Genomic DNA, 20,558 nt, shown 5'->3' on the forward strand with positions numbered 1-20,558 from the left:
CTATGCATCAGCTGCAGAGTCACTTACAACTACGTCTCACCCGAAAGACGGAGCACAAGGAGGTGAAGTGACTTGCTCAGGGTCACACGCACACACAGGGAGTCAGTGGCTGAGCCGGGATTTGAACCTCCTGGGATCGAGACCCCTTTTCTTTAACCTCTGGGCCACACAGCCTCCAGAGATCTAAATCATGTTCAAGTATTTTATTATTATTTTTTTTTTAATTAATGTCTCAATCCTAAAATTCTAGGTGATGCAAAACTTTTGTCCACAGCTGTGCGCCCTCTCTCTCTCTCTCTCTCTCTCTCTCTCTCTCTCTCTCTCTCTCACGCTCTCTCTCTCTCTCTCTCTCTCTCTCGAAGTTTCTCATTCGTTGCTCTGCTAAAACACAGACAGTGACTCGGCACATTTCTACAGTCCTGCTGGAGCCAAAAATCTCACTGTGAAATCAGGGTTGGTGATAAGACTACTATTGCACAGCAGTGTCACCCATTCCAGGTTTTACTACCAGCTTGATCAGCCCCAGTGTGCCTAGCTAACAAGCTCAGGTGTGTCTGATTATCAAACTCCCTTAATAAAGCACAGAGAGGTCTGGTAAAGCATAGGGAAGCATTGTAAAGCACAGAGAGGTCTGGTAAAGCATAGGGAAGCATCGTAAAGCACAGAGAGGTCTGGTAAAGCATAGGGAAGCATTGTAAAGCACAGAGAGGTCTGGTAAAGCATAGGGAAGCATTGTAAAGCACAGAGAGGTCTGGTAAAGCATAGGGAAGCATTGTAAAGCACAGAGAGGTCTGGTAAAGCATTTTAAATGCAGAATATAAAAGCGTGGGAAATAGGATCAGTTCAGCGTTGGACATCAAGCACAATAAATGCATTGTATGAAGTGGAGAAGCTGTAATTTGTCCCAAAAAAAGGGAAAAAAGAATGAATTGACTTTCTGTTTGGTATTGTCGAAAATTACTAGTGTAGAACTGGGCTGAAATCAAATTACAAGTCGATGAATCACACAGTACAAAACATACGCGGGGGGGCCGGGGGTGAATATACAATGCTGTGTTTTCCTTGAGACTGTCGTGGAATTCCCCTGGCTAGACAGACAAGCCTGAACGGAGTCAAGCAAGTCAAGGGAGTCTCTCTTTCTCTCTCTCTCTCTCTCTCTCTCTCTCTCTTCCTCTCTCTCCTCCTTCTCTATCTCTCCCTCTCTCTCCCCTCCCTCTCCCTTTCCTTCTCTATCTCTCTCACCCCTCTCTCTCCCCCTCCCTCTCTCTCCTTCCCTCTCTCCCTCTCCTCTCCCTCTCCCTCTCCCTCTCCCTCTCTCTCACCCCTCTTTCCTCTTTCTCCTGGCGAATGCCAGTGAACACTTTAGAAGTCATTCACTCGAAATATCAAAACCAGGCTGACATTAACACCCTTAACTCTGTTTCTGTAGATCCTGCCTGTGGTTTTACACTTTTCTGCCAGACGCCATGAGTATTTCAAATAGCCACATTTTTTTCAATTGCTGTCAGTTTTTCATGAAGTATTCATTCTATATAGAGGGTAGGGGTGGGAATTTCAAATAATAAGATATTCGAATATACCAAGAATCAAAGTTTTGAATACCCGAATACACCTCTAATTACTCATAATTGGAATGTATAAGCAGCAACCACACATAGGGACGCTTAGATAAATACATCAACAGTAACAGCGAAGAAACATCTGATGTTTTCAAAGTAAAAAATGGTTTAAACTAGAATACACAGCAGAGGGGTTTGAGTTCTTTACAACACGAAATACTTCCATCTCATCTCTCTGCCTCTCTCGTTTTCTCTGCTCAGCCCCTCCTCTCCCCTGGGCCCCGCCCCCCAGGCCCCGCCCCCTGCAGTGATGTCATCGCGGGTGCTGCTGAGGCAGCAGCTGATGAAGGAGCAGGCTCAGGAGCTGGAGCGGAGAGAGGAGCAGCAGGAGCGAGCGTCCAGCTCCCAGCTCCGCCCCTCCGACCCCTCGCCCGCCATCAGCGTGAGCGGCCCCCAGGGGCCCCGAGCCGCGCCCGCACAGGTCCCCGTCGAGGTGCTCAAGGTAAGAGACCAGACCCGGGTTCGATTTGCTATTGCACTGGAATCGGATGTTCAGTCTTGGCACAGCTGCGTGATTGTAATTGTAAGAAAAAAAAAAGAGAAACTATTGCAGCAGCAGGTGGCCCTTGTACAGGAAGTGACGTGGCCTGTGCGTAACGCTAATTGTCTTCCCCCCCCCTCTTCTCCAGGTTCAGACTCACTTGGAGAATCCAACCAAGTATCACATCCAGCAAACTCAGAGACACCAAGTGAAACAGTACCTCTCCACCACGATGGGCAACAAGGCAGCCAATCAGATGCTGGGGGGCGTCGCCCTCGCCGCAGGCCGGCTCCGCCCCCGAGCTGGCCCCGCCCGCCAGCACTCCAAACAGCCCCATGGCTTTACTCAATCTCGGATCTAATTCGGAGAAAGAGGTGAGGAGGAGGGGGAGGTGAGGAGGAGGGGGAGGAGAGGGGAGGGGGAGGAGAGGGGAGGAGGAGAGGGGGAGGGGAGGGGAGAGGAGAGGAGAGGGAGAGGGGGGGGAGGGGAGAGGAGGAGGAGGAGGGGGAGGGGAGGAGGAGGAGGAGGAGGGGGGGAGAGGAGGAGGGGGGAGGGGGAGGAGAGGGGGAGGAGGGGGGGAGAGGGAGAGGGGAGGGGGAGAGGAGAGGAGGGGGGGAGAGGAGAGGGGAGGGGGGGAGGGAGAGGAGGAGGGGGAGGGAGAGGGAGAGGGGAGGGGGGGAGAGGGGAGGGAGGGGGTCTAATTTAAACGTTTTATGAAAACGTTTTAACATCATTTTGATGTTAAAGACTTCGATCAAGTCCCCTCCTTCCTTTTATTTTTTTCCTAGGCTGAAGTGTAAATATTTGACCCTGTCCCTCATCGCTCATGTCCCTAAGTCCTGGAATCAGCCTAGTTCTCTTCTCGAGGGCAGCGATGTCTTTCATTTGTAGTGAGGCGACCAAAACTACACACAGTATTCTACAGCTCTTTGCATCATCCCCCCTGCAGAGTGAATTCGCTCTGCTTCGTAAAGTCTCATGAAACCTACATTCTAACATACTGAATTACACACCGCTTTGGAGTTTTCCAGATACTTCACAATAAAAGCTGATCAAAATTAAATTTGACGTTTCGAAAATCTAACGTGAAATATTACTGTACTGCTAATATATATATATATATATATATATTTGCCGATATCATTTAGTAGTTTCTTTGATTACACGATATTAAATAAAAGATCAAAATCATGTTCATATATATATATATATTTTAAATTGTCTCAATTCTAGGTGATGCATTCTTGCACTTTTCACAATATACCCAATAACATTGAACATGGCCAGAACACAGCCTACAAGCAGTATAGTTAAACATTAATACATTGTATATATTTTATCCTCCCTGACCTTTGTGGCTGAAAGCTGATTTCCTGCTCGGAGGTTATCTGCAAAAGAGGGGCCCCGCGGGACCCTGGTTTTGAATCTTCTTGTGAAATGTTGCACCCGGCCCCCCCCCCCCCCCCCCCCCCCCCCCGATCAGAGCAGCATGTCTCAGTGTGATGTCAATTACAGCACAGAGATCATAATGAGACTCGCGGAGGCTAACTGAGACCTTTTTGAGAGAACAGGAGCACCAGAGGATATATTTTCAAAAGCGTCCACTGCGGTCTTATTGTTCTTTCCTGAATTTTTAGATCGAATGAATGTTCATGTGTTATGTTTGACAAACCTTCTCTCTCTCTCTCTCTCTCTCTCTCTCTCTCTCTCTCTCTCTCTCTCGCACCAGATCGATGACGTCATCGATGAGATCATCAGTCTGGAGTCCAGCTTCAATGATGACATCATGGGGTTCATCGACTCGGGGCTGCAGCTTTCGAACACGGTGAGAAACGCTTTCTGAAACTAGCTGGAAACGTTCTGGACACACGATACAATTGAATTTGTTTTATTTGTTTTTACTTGCTTTGTATGGGGTGGGGGGCGCTCATGCGATTGCTGGCTTGTCTTCCAGATGTCTCCACATATATATATATAAGACTAGAAGAGAGTTTATTTTTTTATTTGCTGTTGAGAGTAGAGAGGCAACAGCAGTGGATACAGCAAGAGAGACACGCAGAGAGTAGAAGGAGGGAAATGTGTGTGAGAGAGATAGGGAGGGGAGGAGGAGCGAGACGGGATTATCCTTTCACTTCGAGTGTAATCTGTCGAGACAGCAGTAACCCTCTCCCAGTCTCTCAATCCCTCCCTCTCTCGCTCCCTCTCTCTCTCATTCCCTCGCTCTCTCTCCATTTGGGATTACACTGTTCAACATCTACGGGGACAGCAATGAGGCTCCCATTGCACAGCAGTTTGATCCACTTGTGGTTTTGCTGCGAGTTTAATAATAAGACACATCCGAGATTGATCTTCAATGGCAATGCAGACATTTAGGGTATAGTTCGCACACTGTGGTCCCGTTCTACCAGCCTCACCCCACTGCAGCTGCCCTATACTTGTGCTACCATTGCCCCTCAGTGTAACACAGAACCATTATTGCATTGCCATTGCAGAGTCCCTGTCTGTCTGTCTGCCTGTCTGCCTGTCTGTCTGCATTGCCATTGCAGTGCCCCTGTCTGTCTGTCTGTCTGTCTGCATTGCCATTGCAGTGCCCCGTCTGTCTGTCTGTCTGTCTGTCTGCATTGCCGTTGCAGTGCCCCTGTCTGTCTGTCTGTCTGTCTGCATTGCCATTGCAGTGCCCCGTCTGTCTGTCTGCATTGCCGTTGCAGTGCCCCGTCTGTCTGTCTGTCTGTCTGTCTGCATTGCCGTTGCAGTGCCCCTGTCTGCCTGTCTGTCTGCATTGCCATTGCAGTGCCCCTGTCTGTCTGTCTGTCTGTCTGCATTGCCATTGCAGTGCCCCGTCTGTCTGTCTGCATTGCCGTTGCAGTGCCCCGTCTGTCTGTCTGTCTGTCTGTCTGCATTGCCGTTGCAGTGCCCCTGTCTGTCTGTCTGTCTGTCTGTCTGCATTGCCGTTGCAGTGCCCCTGTCTGTCTGTCTGTCTGTCTGTCTGTCTGTCTGTCTGCCTGCATTGCCGTTGCAGTGCCCCTGTCTGTCTGTCTGTCTGTCTGTCTGTCTGCATTGCCGTTGCAGTGCCCCTGTCTGTCTGTCTGTCTGTCTGCATTGCCGTTGCAGTGCCCCTGTCTGTCTGTCTGTCTGTCTGTCTGTCTGTCTGTCTGCATTGCCGTTGCAGTGCCCCTGTCTGCACTGTCATTGAAGATCATTCAGGAAGGGTACATGTTAACTTTTGCAGGTCTGTTTCAAAGAGGACTGGCTGAAGCACAAATGAGAGTAAACATCCACTTCTGGCACTGGGGCAACAGGGAATGCTTCAGGGTGGAGAATTGCACAGGCTGGGGTGGGGCTAGGGAGGGGGTGAGAGGGGTGTGGGTGCCAGAGATAGCAACGGTTCAACAGTCTCCCAAAGGAGCTGAGCCAAGCGAGATTAGCAACCGCTGTCTCCCGGAGAGAGGAACAGGGCGGTGTGTTTTAAGAGATGAAAATGTGGGTTTTGCTGCAAGACAGACATGAACAGAAAAAGTTTAAGGTAATTATTTATTTTAAACAGATTGTTATTGTTATTATTATTATTATTATTGTTATTATTATTATTATTATTATTATTATTATTATTATTATTATTATTATTATTATTATTATTATTATCATTAATAATGGTTTTGCATTGTGTGTGTGCACCCCAGAAGCTATTGTGGCTAACCAGGGTCTTGTGGACTGCTTCAGTGAAGCGCAGGGGGCAGGGGGCAGGGAGCAGGGAGCAGGGGGCAGGGGGCAGGGAGCAGGGAGCAGGGGGCAGGGAGCAGGGAGCGGTCTCTTAGACAAGCTAGTTTAGCACTTCATTGTTTTTGAGGTTTTTAATTTATTTTCTTGTTCCGTCCCGTACCTCTTTATGCAGAGTGGTTGACATGACAGTTATTGTTTTGTGAATGTTTGTCGAGTCTGCGCTGCTTTGACTCTTGAGTTCAGGAGCTGCTCTTCAGTTCTAGCTGCAGGGATGGGAATCAGACTCCTGTTGCACAGCAGTGTCGCCCGTTCCAGGTTTTACTGCTACTTACCTGAGAGCATTTCAAAGTGAGGGAGCTTTTCCACTGTGGTAGAATGACAGACTCCTTCTAATTGCTTTGGGTTTAGAAATTTTAATCGACCCTCCTTACTGTATGTGTGACTTTTAGACTCCAGTGTGTGTGTCTGTTTCAGATCTACAGCATGTGAATGTAATTTTCTTCAGCTGCGTTTTTTTTTTCCTTTGGCAACGAAAGATGTTGTTGACGCGCCGGTTTTCTGGGCGTCGCTGTTTTTTTGGGTGTTTTGTGATCTCTCGTGCTTACCACACGCCATCATCATTCTTAAAATCAGTCCTGCACTCTTTACAAAAAAAGTATGCCTTTATTGCAACTTTGCTTTGGGATTATGTGAGAATTTCTTTGGTTCTGTGTGGGTTTCTCTGATTGGAGATACACGGCTACTGTAGTGATCCAGCGATGGGGTTACTCAATAAAGCACCCCGGGGGTCAAACTTTTAATTCCAAACCCAGCCCTGGACCTTCCCCTGGATGAAAGAGGAGACCGTGCAGAGTTTGGCTGAGCTGGGTCCTGCAGGGTCTGAATGCACAGAGGAACAGACACACACAGATACACACACAACCATCATAGATGGTCTGGTATGAGAGCTTGCCTGCCACAGGACTCCCCTGGGTCCTAAACCCTGCCAAGTACAGACAGGGGTTGAAGTAACCGTATGTCCTTCAGAGAAAGCGGTTCAACGGTAGAGTTTTGAACAAAATACGGGAGAGAAATCTGTCTGGGAGAAGTGTCCAAAAAAAACGGGAGTCCTGGCAAATAAGGGAGATATTGACAGGTCTGCCTCTACCAGCTTGATCAGCCTGCTGGATCACACTGCTGTGCAGCGGGAGTCTGATTCCCAGCCCTGTTGTAGGTTCATTTGAATTACCTGGGTTTGGATTAGGGACGCTGTTTAGTTTGGGGACAGTGTGTGTCTCCGTCTCGGTGCGGTTGACAGTGTGTGTCTCCGTCTCGGTGCGGTTGACAGTGTGTTCTGGTCTCTCAGTATGGTTGACTGTGTGTTCTGGTCTCTCAGTATGGTTGACAGTGTGTTCTGGTCTCTCAGTGGAGGTGACAGTGTGTTCTGGTCTCTCAGTATGGTTGACAGTGTGTTCTGGTCTCTCAGTGTGGTTGACAGTGTGTTCTGGTGTCTCAGTGGAGGTGACAGTGTGTTCTGGTCTCTCAGTGGAGGTGACAGTGTGTTCTGGTCTCTCTGTGGAGGTGACAGTGTGTTCTGGTGTCTCTCTCTCCAGCTCCCTGTCTCTGGTAACCCGATGGATGCGTACGGCACCCCCAGCATGTCGCTCCCAACCATCACTGTGAGCAACTCCTGCCCAGCCGACCTCACCAAAATCAAACAAGAGACGACCGGTACAGCCAACCCTAACCCTAAACCCTAAACCCTAAACCCTAACCCTAAACCCTAAACCCTAAACCCTAAACCCTAAACCCTAACCCTAAACCCTAACCCTCCCCACCACACACTCCCTACTGCTAAGCCAACCCCTGCTATCCTTCACCACTGTACAGCTCTGCATCCCCCTCTTTTATTAGGTGTTTGACTCTCTCTGTTTCTCTGTGTTTGTTTCCTCTGAGTTTTGACTCTCTCTGTGTTTGTTTCCCCTGAGTTTTGACTCTCTGTGTTTGTTTCCTCTGAGTTTTGACTCTCTCTGTGTTTGTTTCCCCTGAGTTTTGACTCTCTGTGTTTGTTTCCTCTGAGTTTTGACTCTCTCTGTGTTTGTTTCCCCTGAGTTTTGACTCTCTGTTTGTTTCCTCTGAGTTTTGACTCTCTCTTTGTTTCCTCTGAGTTTTGACTCTCTCTGTGTTTGTTTCCTCTGAGTTTTGACTCTCTATGTGTTTGTTCCCCCTGAGTTTAGACTCTCTGTTTCTTTGTGTTTTTCTCTCAGACACTGACCCGAACCCTGGCGCTGGCTTCTGTGTGACGGAGGTCGAGGTGAAAGCGTTTATGAAAGAGAGGCAGAAGAAAGACAATCACAATCTCAGTGAGTGAAGCAAACGGATATAGCGACCTCTCTCTGTCTGTCTGCCTGTCTGAACGTCTGTCTGTCAGTCTGTTTGTGTGTCTGTCTGTCACGCTGGTGAATCACGCTGTTATAATTACACCTCTCTCTCTCTCTCTCTCTCTCTCTCTCTCTCTCTCTCTCTCTCTCTCTCTCTCTCTCTCTCCCTACCAGTCGAGAGGCGCCGAAGGTTTAACATCAACGACAGAATCAAAGAGTTGGGGACCATGATCCCCAAGTCCAGTGACCCGTGAGTTCAGCCCTTCAGTTGAATTGCTTGCTTGTGTCTCTCTACTGACCCCTAGTGTTCCGACATGTCGAGTGTGCGTCTCTCTACTGACACCTAGTGTCCTGACAGGGAGATGCGCTGGAACAAAGGCACGATCCTCAAGGCCTCCGTCGACTTCATCCGGAAGCTGCAGAAAGAGCAGCAGCGGTCGAAGGAGATGGAGATGAGGCAGAGGAAACTGGAGCTGCTGAACAGGAGCCTGCTGCTCCGAGTGCAGGTACAGAACCACTGTCCAACCAGAGCGGTCTACGGGAGCCGTGCCGTGGGTGTGTGTGTGTGAGAGAGTGCGCCTCTGATCAAGCTGAGAGTGTGTTATATTCTCTTCTCTTTCTTTCATCCCTCCCTCTCCAGGAACTGGAAATGCAGGCCCGCCTTCACGGCCTCCCCACTCTCCCTTCGTCCCTGGGCTCCGGTGACCCGCTCTCTCAGATTCTGCTACAGGACCGGAGCCAACATCCGGACCGTCACACCAACACCAGCCTGCTCTCCGCCCCCTTCGCAGCCCCTCCCAGCACCCCTGCAGGCCCCTCCCCCTCCTCCCTGGTCAGCCCCGCCCTCGACCTGGGCTCCCTGAACTTCGACAACCTTGACGACCCCGCGACCTTTGACCTGGGGCTGACCTCGGACGTGGGACTCGATGACATTCTCATGGACGAGGGGGTCCTCTCACCACTGAGGCGGGGCTCCGACCCCCTGCTTTCATCAGTCTCCCCCGGGGCCTCCAAAGCCAGCAGCAGGAGCAGCTTCAGCATGGAGGAGGACTCCTGACCCCTAGTGGTGGGAGGAGCTCACTGCGGTTTAGATTTGACAGCGGGAGTGGGAGGGGAGATGAATTCAATTGGTCTACACAGTGTCTGATCCAAATGGAGTATCAATGATCCAATTATGGTGCAGCAGCAGGGCTAGTGTGAGTTTCTAACCCTGCTCAAACTCCTGGCTCCTGATCATTTCAATATTCCCTCGACTCGAATTTTCTATTTGTTTTATGTAGAAATTGTATGCATAACTATAGACATTCATTTAGATGTTGAATTAGAAATACCAAAAGAAACTGTGTAAAATTAGAAGATGCTGAGAAAGACTTCTAGTGGAAACGTTTGCCGTTGAATTTATGAAGTTTCTTTCAGTGTTTCTATTGAAGACGCTGAGAAAGACTTCTAGTGGAAACGTTTGCCGTTGAATTTATGAAGTTTCTTTCAGTGTTTCTATTGAAGACACTGAGAAAGACTTCTAGTGGAAACGTTTGCCGTTGAATTTATGAAGTTTCTTTCAGTGTTTCTATTGAAGACGCTGAGAAAGACTTCTAGTGGAAACGTTTGCTGTTGAATTTATGACGTTTAAGTTTCTTTTAGTGTTTCTATATGTAGTGTTAAATATTTTTTTATATATATATAAATGAATTACATTTTTTGTAAACTACAATTTCCAATTACTACCCTGCCTAGAATAGCCAGACATATCTGTACAGGTACCTTATCAATAACTGATCAATACTATTTCTGTGCATGACAGTATAACGCACAGAGTAAGGGAATTATCACGATAGTCATTTTAAGTCATGTTTTGACTCCCGTTCTCCCTCGTTTATGAGCTCTTGCGGTCCTCTCTCTCACTTTATCATTCTGCTTGTTTGCTTTTTAAAATCAAACCGACCGCTGTCCTGTCCCGCAACGGGGTCTGAATTCAGTTTAATTAACAGAACAATTCATTTAAACAATTAAACTAATCCAAAATGTGATCAAAACGGAAATTAAAACAAGCGATATTTATATGAAATGTGGGTTTAATGGTAAAATTTGAATGAGATAAAAACTACTTTGAAAAAAAAAAAATAATAATTCAAAGAATGTAATAAAATTGAAGGGGGGGGGGGGGACTAAAAGAAAACGCAGTTTTTATTGTAAAATAGAAACACGACGATAGAAAAGCGCTTTTGTAAAAATACATTTTCTGTCTGATTTTAAAAACAGTTCCAGGGGGCTCCCGAGTGGCGCATCCAGTAAAGGCGCTCCGCGTGGAGTGCAGGATGCTCCCTATAGCCTGGAGGTCGCCGGTTCGAGTCCAGGCTATTCCACTGCTGACCGCGGACTGGAGCTCCCAGGGGGCGGCGCACGATTGGCCGAGCCTCGCCCGGGGGGGGGGAAGGTTTAGGTTAGCCAATGTGTCCTCGGCTCACCGCGCAGCACCACAGGAAGGCAGAGCAGTCCAGAATTCAGGAGCCTTACAGGATAAGGAGTGTCCTCTTGTGTTATGTTAATGCATCCTTTATTATTATTGAGTCATTCAGTCAACTAGAATGGCTCTTAAACTCTCCCACATGTGTACAGACTGCAGACAACAGGGATAGAAAGGAGAATTGCAGTCGCAGTGAATAATTTCAGCTTCAGCTGTCACAGTAATCACTGTTGTTAATGCGCTGCAGAAGCAATCCACAGCATCTCGACAAACTGCTGCTGTAGCATTTCACGCACGCACGAGCGTTCATCGTAATCCGTGACGACCGCACGGCCAGCGAGGGGGGGTTATAAAGAATATACATCTATATTTTAATAATAAAATTCTACGTAGCTATATATAACGGGGCATTTTGGGGTATATAGTTTCTTCTGGGGTTGTTGGGAATATATATAAATATATATATGTTGTAAATATGCATGTTAAACTTCTAAAATAACTTTTCAAATGGAAGCATATTGATTTAGAATGGATCAAATTACTGAACTGAAATGCAGCACGGGTTCGATCAACGCTCCCTACCCAGGATCTAAATTAGATCATTTTGGAGGGGAATTCGTTTGAGTTTTATCACAGATACGAGAAGTTTAAAGAACTGTATATTGCTGACGTCTTAGTAACTAAATGTAAAAAAAAAAAACGCAATGTTTAGTTTTTTTATTGAATGTTATGCTGTACTGTACACCCAAATTGGAAGAGAGATGTTACTGAAATCCCCTTTAAGTGGCGATGTTCGCTATCATACAAGTTAAAGGGAAAGTTATTTTTGGCCGCAATGTTGGGCCCCCTTCCTTAAGGCACGTCAGTCTTGTTAAGTCTGATGTTTGTCACATTTGATCATTTTTAATGACAGTTTTTTTTGGTTTGTTTTTAATTTTATTTTGTTTGTTTTTTGTAAGGACATTTTTAATTATATATATATATATATATATATATATATATATATATATATATATATATATATATATATATATATATATATATATATATATATATATATATATATATATATATATATAATTTAAAAAAACTAAAAGCTTAATAAAGTTTTTTTTTTTTAATTACGTCAAGGCTGTTGACTTTAAACATCGTAAGATAGTTTGTCTGCTTGACTCGGTCTCTTCTAGTTTCAATAACACTGATGAAGGCACTGGAGCCCAAACGCTGGTCTGCTTGACTCGGTCTCTTCTAGTTTCAATCACACTGATGAAGGCACTGGAGCCCAAACGCTGGTCTGCTTGACTCGGTCTCTTCTAGTTTCAATCACACTGATGAAGGCACTGGAGCCCAAACGCTGGTCTGCTTGACTCGGTCTCTTCTAGTTTCAATCACACTGATGAAGGCACTGGAGCCCAAACGCTGGTCTGCTTGACTCCCTTTCCTGTGGTCTAGATATAGTTAACCCAAGACTTCAAATTTAACACAAAGAACAAGAAGAGGTTATGAATGAAAGCTGAGTAGAGTTTAGAACTGAATAATTTTTTTTTATTTTTACACAGAGAGTTCATAAATTCCATGAACATGTGTCTAACATTTTAGAACATTAATAAATAGTTTTAAAGATTTCTAAGCAGTTTAAAAATGTCCATAAATCGATTTATTCTACAAGTCCATGACGCCTGGACCTCCGTGCATCCTTCTTCGACCGTGTGCTGTTCATGTTATGAATTTTTTTTTTTTTCACAGTCCCTTTTGAAGAGATAGTAACAGACTCCAAAGCTGAGGGGGGACTCTAGTCTACAATGCTAAAGAAAATCTGTTGCTTCAAATTTCAGGAGAAGTTTCTACAGTATGTAGAAATTGTAGCTAGAATGCTGATGGTCAACACAGAGATATTTTCACCAGCATTTCAATATAGTAAAATAAACTTTATTGTTATATCTATATAGATAGATAGATAGATAGATAGATAGATGGATAGGATTGTAATATTTACCATTACCCTGGTCGTTTTTGTTCTGTGTGTTATTTTTGGCTTTAATGTTGTTTTATTCGTGTAAATAAATTTGTAAATAAAACGAATTGTAAATAGAGAGAAGTTGAAATGTGCTTATTGTTCTAAGTTTTATTATTATTATTATTATTATTATTATTATTATTATTTTGAACAGAATCCTATTTGGTGAGGATTCATTTTTTCTTTCTCCAATACTGATATCGGTCTGACAGTGTTTACAAGTTGCGTCAAGTTATGTATCACATGAAAGCCTTTATCTGACACAAAATGACCACTGAAAACACAACCTGGGAACTTAAAACGTCATTTGTGAACTCAGTCACCCTGAAAAAAAAATCGGTAAGTCGAGTCTTCCTCACAAAATCCCAAACCGGCTTCGCAATCGCATTCTCCGCCATTTCGCGAAGAAGCCAGTCACATGACTTTTTTACATCACTTTCATTGGCTGAGTAAATTCTATGACGTAATGTTGCTGCTTCAGTTGCTTACAACAAAGTTGCCTGAAATTTGTAAACTTTTGCGCGTCACTTTATACAAAATAATCGTAATAAAGTATCCCTTTCTACATTTTTCTAGTAACATGTAGACAGTCGTCCCCTCGGCTTAATAAAACAATGCAACAAACGTAAAAAACAAACAAAACAAAAAAGCAGCCGATATCGTCTCGGCTTCATTTTTGCAAAGATGTCAACCAGGACCTCAAAATCAAGTGTTTTGTTTTTTTGTCAGTGATTTTTCAGTTGCCATTACAAGCAGATCACTCATAAAAGTTCGCAAATAGGTGTTAAACCAAAAGCAGAAAACAGACGCTCCCTGCTTGCTAATTTTGATGATGTTTAGTAACACATTAGTATAAGTAATAGCAAGTATAATTCTGAATGAGTTAAAGTATTATTTTGCTATTTGCTTAGTTGCTGTGACGTGATAGATTTTACAAGCTAAGCACTTTTAGCGACAGCTTCCCAAAACACATCGTAAACACGCGAGCAGAATTATAGTGAAGCTTAACTGCCTCTCTCGCTTTTTTTTTTTTGTAGCACAACGTACACAACAGCTGCTATGCTTAATTTGGAATTGCAACAAATGCAGATTATCGCGATAACTTGGGAGAGGCTGTTGTTATGACGTTATTCTTTTAGGCAGAACCATTTAAAAACATGGCAGCTTTTGGCAAGGAAAAATGGGGAATGTTTCATTCCACAACGTTACGTTATCAGGATAGTCGCTTTAAGCCTTTTAACTTCTCACAGAAACTGCCATTTGCGTCCCCCCGCCCCTCAAAGGGGGGGCGCTCCTCTGCCCTCCCACTCCCGCCCCTCCGAAATGATGCCCCTGCCGTCAGTTCACGTTTTTGTTGTTTTTTTTTTTAACGGTTTGTGTGAACTCTATGGAGTTCGAGAAGTTGCCCTGCAAAAAAAAAACAAAAAACAAAACAACCAAAATAAAACATACCTGCTTATAAAACAGATCCATAGATAGGGATGTTAAGAACTGTGCACGCAGTGACTGAAGACGGTGTAACAGTGCAGTGGCATGATATCGATTGAAAGAAACACGTTCACGTTTTGGGTGTGTTGATCCGCAATATCCACCAGGTGGCACCTTTGCTCTGTTAGTTTTTTTTTTTTTTTTTAGTTTATTCTCTTGCCACTTGTTAACAAAAGCAGCATTATCACCCACCCCTTTAAAACAGTGCTGACCATGCTTTCACTGTGCTTTATTACACTTTACTGTGCTTTTACTAGGGGACACATAAGGGTTAGAAAAACCTGTTTTTTAACATGCTTTACCAGACCTCTCTGTGCTTTACAATGCTTCCCTATGCTTTACCACACCTCTCTGTGCTTTACAATGCTTCCCTATGCTTTACCACACCTCTCTGTGCTTTACAATGCTTCCCTATGCTTTACCAGACCTCTCTGTGCTTTACAATGCTTCCCTATGCTTTACCAGACCTCTCTGTGCTTTACAATGCTTCCCTATGCTTTACTAGACCTCTCTGTGCTTTACAATGCTTCCCTGTGCTTTACCAGACCTCTCTGCGCTTTACAATGCTTCCCTATGCTTTACCAGACCTCTCTGTGCTTTACAATGCTTCCCTATGCTTTACCAGACCTCTCTGTGCTTTACAATGCTTCCCTGTGCTTTACCAGACCTCTCTGCGCTTTACAATGCTTCCCTATGCTTTACCAGACCTCTCTGTGCTTTACAATGCTTCCCTATGCTTTACCAGACCTCTCTGTGCTTTACAATGCTTCCCTATGCTTTACCAGACCTCTCTGTGCTTTACAATGCTTCCCTATGCTTTACCATGCCTCTCTGTGCTTTACAATGCTTCCCTATGCTTTACCAGACCTCTCTGTGCTTTACAATGCTTCCCTATGCTTTACCACACCTCTCTGTGCTTTACAATGCTTCCCTATGCTTTACCAGACCTCTCTGTGCTTTACAATGCTTCCCTATGCTTTACCAGACCTCTCTGTGCTTTACAATGCTTCCATATGCTTTACCACACCTCTCTGTGCTTTACAATGCTTCCCTATGCTTTACCAGACCTCTCTGTGCTTTACAATGCTTCCCTATGCTTTACCAGACCTCTCTGTGCTTTACAATGCTTCCCTATGCTTTACCATACCTCTCTGTGCTTTACAATGCTTCCCTATGCTTTACCTCTCTGTGCTTTACAATGCTTCCCTATGCTTTACCACACCTCTCTGTGCTTTACAATGCTTCCCTATGCTTTACCACACCTCTCTGTGCTTTACAATGCTTCCCTATGCTTTACCAGACCTCTCTGTGCTTTACAATGCTTCCCTATGCTTTACCACACCTCTCTGTGCTTTACAATGCTTCCCTATGCTTTACCAGACCTCTCTGTGCTTTACAATGCTTCCCTATGCTTTACCAGACCTCTCTGTGCTTTACAATGCTTCCCTATGCTTTACCACACCTCTCTGTGCTTTACAATGCTTCCCTATGCTTTACCACACCTCTCTGTGCTTTACAATGCTTCCCTATGCTTTACCTCTGTGCGTTGTACACTTTAATAAGGGATGTTAAGCAGAACGTTTTGTTAAATAATCTGTTGCCTTCACATTGGACCTTTATTATATATTTTTTATTATTATCGAGTCATTTAGCAGACGCTGTTATCCAAACCGATTTACAGAGACTAGGGGGGTGAACTCTGCATCATCATCAACAGCTGCTGCTGCTGCTCCACTGGACCACCAAGCCTGGCATTGTTGTGGCTCTCTGATCCCCTCTGTATCAGTAAAAAAAAAAGTTTTCTACAGAAGTGGAGAGACAGGGATTTCTGTCTCTGCTCGTCAAAACCGTCTTCCTGCGGGACGGAGAGAGATGTTTCCCTGGCAGGAGTCTCTATGAAGGGGAGAGAGGAGGAGGGGGGGAGGGGGGGTACTGAGGTTGGCACCCATTAAAATCAGACAGAACAGAAAAATAGGATGACGCAAGTGTGTGTGTGTGTGCGTGTGTGTTTGTGCGTGCGTGTGTGTGTGTGTGTGTGTGTGTCACCCATTCCAGGTTTTACTACCAGCTTGATCATAAGAACATAAGAAAGTTTACAGGGAGAGTGAATCTACAGTGTGGGGGTGTCAGGATGGGGGGGGTCCCTAATCCCTGCTGCACAGGGAGAGTGAATCTACAGTGTGGGGGTGTCAGGATGTGGGCTGTGCTGAAAATGAATATTTATTTAGCTTTGGCCTTCGTGAGATCAGCAGGGTGGCACACTGTTTTGTATTTTTGATATATATAACAGGGTGGTGGTAACCTGTGCTTTATCTCTGGGTGTAACAGGAACAAACCTTCCTCTCTGTATTTTCAGGCGAATGGGCAGCTCCAGCCTGCTATTTTTTTTGGCACTCGTTGTAGTAATTAGATTTTCTTTTCTTTTCTTTTTTTTTTTATTTAATATTGGCATTCCCTTCCACAGCATCCAGAACTAATAAACATTCATTAGTGCTGTATTTAGACACGTTTGTCGTTGAGTTTGTGAAGTTTCTATTAAAAAAAAAAAAAAACTGTATAAATGGGTAATTGTATGTAAAAAAAGAATGTGATATCTTGTAACAATTGTAAGTCGCCCTGGATAAGGGCGTCTGCTAAGAAATAAATACTAATAATAATAATAATATTGAAAGAAAGTGAAGTTTCTTTCAGTGTTTCTATTGAAGCCGCTGAGAAAGACTTCTAGTGGAAACGTTTGCCATTGAATTTATGAAGTTTCTTTTAGTGTTTCTATTGAAGACGCTGAGAAAGACTTCTAGTGGAAACGTTTGCCGTTGAATTTATGAAGTTTCTTTCAGTGTTTCTGTTGAAGACGCTGAGAAAGACTTCTAGTGGAAACGTTTGCCGTTGAATTTATGAAGTTTCTTTCAGTGTTTCTATTGAAGATGCTGAGAAAGACTTCTAGTGGAAACGTTTGCCGTTGAATTTATGAAGTTTCTTTCAGTGTTTCTATTGAAGACGCTGAGAAAGACTTCTAGTGGAAACGTTTGCCGTTGAATTTATGAAGTTTCTTTCAGTGTTTCTATTGAAGACCCTGATAAATGTAAGCCCCCACCAGGGGCAGGAAGTAGTTGTTTACAGTAACGAGGGGCTGGCGCGCATGTCAACAGGAAGGACAGGAAGTGACCCGCGCAGGGTTCCAAGGCAGATTGCTGCTCTCTGACACTCGCTGTTGAGAGATTCAGAGCAGAGGAAGCAGGCGTTCAGAGATGAGGAAGATCGTGATGAATGTGCTGGCAGGAGCCACATCATCAGCATCTTCATCTTCATCATGAAGGCGTAAACTGTGAGCATCTCTGGGGGACTCACAGAGTCAGGGGAGCGCAGGGGTCCCTGAGGGTCTCCCCTGGTAAAGGCACGGCCGTGTGGCGTGCAGGGGGAGTCACAGAGTCAGGGGAGCGCAGGGGTCCCCGAGGGTCTCCCCTGGTAAAGGCACGGCCGTGTGGCGTGCAGGGGGAGTCACAGAGTCAGGGGAGCGCAGGGGTCCCTGAGGGTCTCCCCTGGTAAAGGAACGGCCGTGTGGCGTGCAGGGGGAGTCACAGAGTCAGAAACACTAAAAGAAAGCAAGCAATATCACATGCAAGCATTGTAAAGCACAGAGAGGTCTGGTAAAGCATAGGGAAGCATTGTAAAGCACAGAGAGGTCTGGTAAAGCATAGGGAAGCATTGTAAAGCACAGAGAGGTCTGGTAAAGCATAGGGAAGCATTGTAAAGCACAGAGAGGTGTCGTAAAGCATAGGGAAGCATTGTAAAGCACAGAGAGGTGTGGTAAAGCATAGGGAAGCATTGTAAAGCACAGAGAGGTCTGGTAAAGCATAGGGAAGCATTGTAAAGCACAGAGAGGTCTGGTAAAGCATAGGGAACAGAAGCATTTAATTAAAAAAAAATAATAATAATAAAATAGGCCAGACTGTCAGCCTGGGCTTTGATTTAAACTAGGAGCCGCCCTACAGGAACTGAAATGCGGGCACGCAGCCAAACCAGGGGTGGGCAGGGAGGCCAAAAATGCGACCAAATGTAATAATAATAATAATAATAATAGAAAAAAAATGAAAAAACAATAAAAACAAGGGCTGTTCTGTTCTTGTCAGCTCTCCAGGGGGTGCTGTAACATCTGGAAATGGAAAAAATACAAAAGCTCAGGGTCACCACGTTTCATATTGACAGGAAGCCAGAGAATTCCATGCTGGACTGCAGCGTGTGCTTTCAGCAGGGACGGGGTTGTAGACTGTGCGTTTACTGCTTGAATATGCTTTACATTGCCTCTCAGCGCTTCACCATGCTGTGCTCCACCATGCTGTCTCTGTGCTGTGTTACACTGTGCTGTGCTTTTACTCTGGGACACTTTTATAAGGGTTAGATTACCATGGTTATTTTTAACATGCTTTACCAGACCTCTCTGTGCTTTACAATGCTTCCCTATGCTTTACCACACCTCTCTGTGCTTTACAATGCTTCCCTATGCTTTACCAGACCTCTCTGTGCTTTACAATGCTTCCCTGTGCTTTACCAGACCTCTCTGTGCTTTACAATGCTTCCCTATGCTTTACCAGACCTCTCTGTGCTTTACAATGCTTCCCTATGCTTTGCCAGACCTCTCTGTGCTTTACAATGCTTCCCTGTGCTTTACCAGACCTCTCTGTGCTTTACAATGCTTCCCTATGCTTTGCCAGACCTCTCTGTGCTTTACAATGCTTCCCTATGCTTTGCCAGACCTCTCTGTGCTTTACAATGCTTCCCTGTGCTTTACCAGACCTCTCTGTGCTTTACAATGCTTCCCTATGCTTTACCAGACCTCTCTGTGCTTTACAATGCTTCCCTATGCTTTACCAGACCTCTCTGTGCTTTACAATGCTTCCCTATGCTTTACCACACCTCTCTGTGCTTTACAATGCTTTCACTGTCCTTTCTTACACTTTGCTGTGCTTTGACTATGGGACACTTTTATAAGGGTAGCCTCTCTGCTGCTGTAAGTTAGGAATGTTGCTCTGGATTTGGAACGAAACACAGTGCCCGGGCAAAACGCCAAATTCTGTCCCGAAGGAGGGCAAATCATCGCTGACGCAAGTCCAGCACTCTCTTCCAAACTCCATCAAAGCTCGCCCTGTCCATCCGTCCGATCCGGAGGGAAGCTGTAAATCTCTGAATCTATGCTGGCAAGCAGCTCGATAAAAAATAAGAAGTATATATATATATATATAGTGTGTGTGTGTATATATATATATATATATATTAAAAAGGTTGGTGTAAATATTTGTCGGTGAAAGTTTAATTATGTTCTTTTTTGAATGGGTGTCACTTCCTGTGTGTTAAAAGTTTACTGCTGTATTTTTGCACAGTAGTTTTGGAATCCCCCTCCATGCTTTTCCCATGGCTACGATAAGCATTTACTATCTGGTTTGCCTTGTGTATTAAGATTTACTAGACCGTTCTATTCTTTACAATGTTAACCTGTGCTTCACCATGCTTTCACTGTGCTGTGCTTTTACTGTGAGACAGACCTCACCGTGCTTTACAATGCTTCCCTGTGCTTTACCAGACCTCTCTGTGCTTTACAATGCTTCCCTATGCTTTACCAGACCTCTCTGTGCTTTACAATGCTTCCCTATGCTTTACCAGACCTCTCTGTGCTTTACAATGCTTCCCTATGCTTTACCAGACCTCTCTGTGCTTTACTATGCTTCCCTATGCTTTACCAGACCTCTCTGTGCTTTACAATGCTTCCTTATGCTTTACCAGACCTCTCTGTGCTTTACAATGCTTCCCTATGTTTTACCAGACCTCTCTGTGCTTTACAATGCTTCCCTATGCTTTACCAGACCTCTCTGTGCTTTACAATGCTTCCCTATGCTTTACCAGACCTCTCTGTGCTTTACAATGCTTCCCTATGCTTTACCATAGTTTGTTTTTTATAGACTTTTAAATGAATCCCTATTGGGTTTGGGTTAACACGGCGATTTTTATAACTGATATATATATATTTATATATATGTATATATACACACCCAATGGTTCTGATTGTGGTACTTATTTTAACTGCTTCAGAGCTGAATTGAAGATGAAATAATGTCAGATTTTTCACTCTGAAACTCAAAGGAAGTCCCGTGCACGGGTCATTTGAAACCCATTTATTTATTTGTTAATAAACACAGAATCTTTCTGTTAACATATTGAATCACGCACCATTGCTTTGTGGTTTCCTATGTACTGTACTACTGTTATGTGGGGAAAGCACTGTGGTGAAGTCTTTAAGAATGGTCTGTTTAAATTGCAATTACTTAGATGCCCACGAGTGTGTGCAGACCTTGCTTCGCTTGGGGGCTGATTCCCTAGTTACTAGCTACAGGAACACATATAAACAGTCATTAGA

At 44.6% G+C, this 20,558-nt stretch overlaps 1 pseudogene; it reads left to right on the top strand.

The window, feature by feature from the left end:
• Nucleotides 1-11,611, top strand: part of LOC117404169 (transcription factor E3-like) — a 14,170-nt pseudogene extending 2,559 nt beyond the window's left edge.
• Nucleotides 11,612-20,558: the final 8,947 nt, after the last annotated feature.

This window comes from Acipenser ruthenus, chromosome 56 (assembly GCF_902713425.1).
Source record: "Acipenser ruthenus chromosome 56, fAciRut3.2 maternal haplotype, whole genome shotgun sequence".
NCBI classification, from domain to species: domain Eukaryota; kingdom Metazoa; phylum Chordata; class Actinopteri; order Acipenseriformes; family Acipenseridae; genus Acipenser; species Acipenser ruthenus.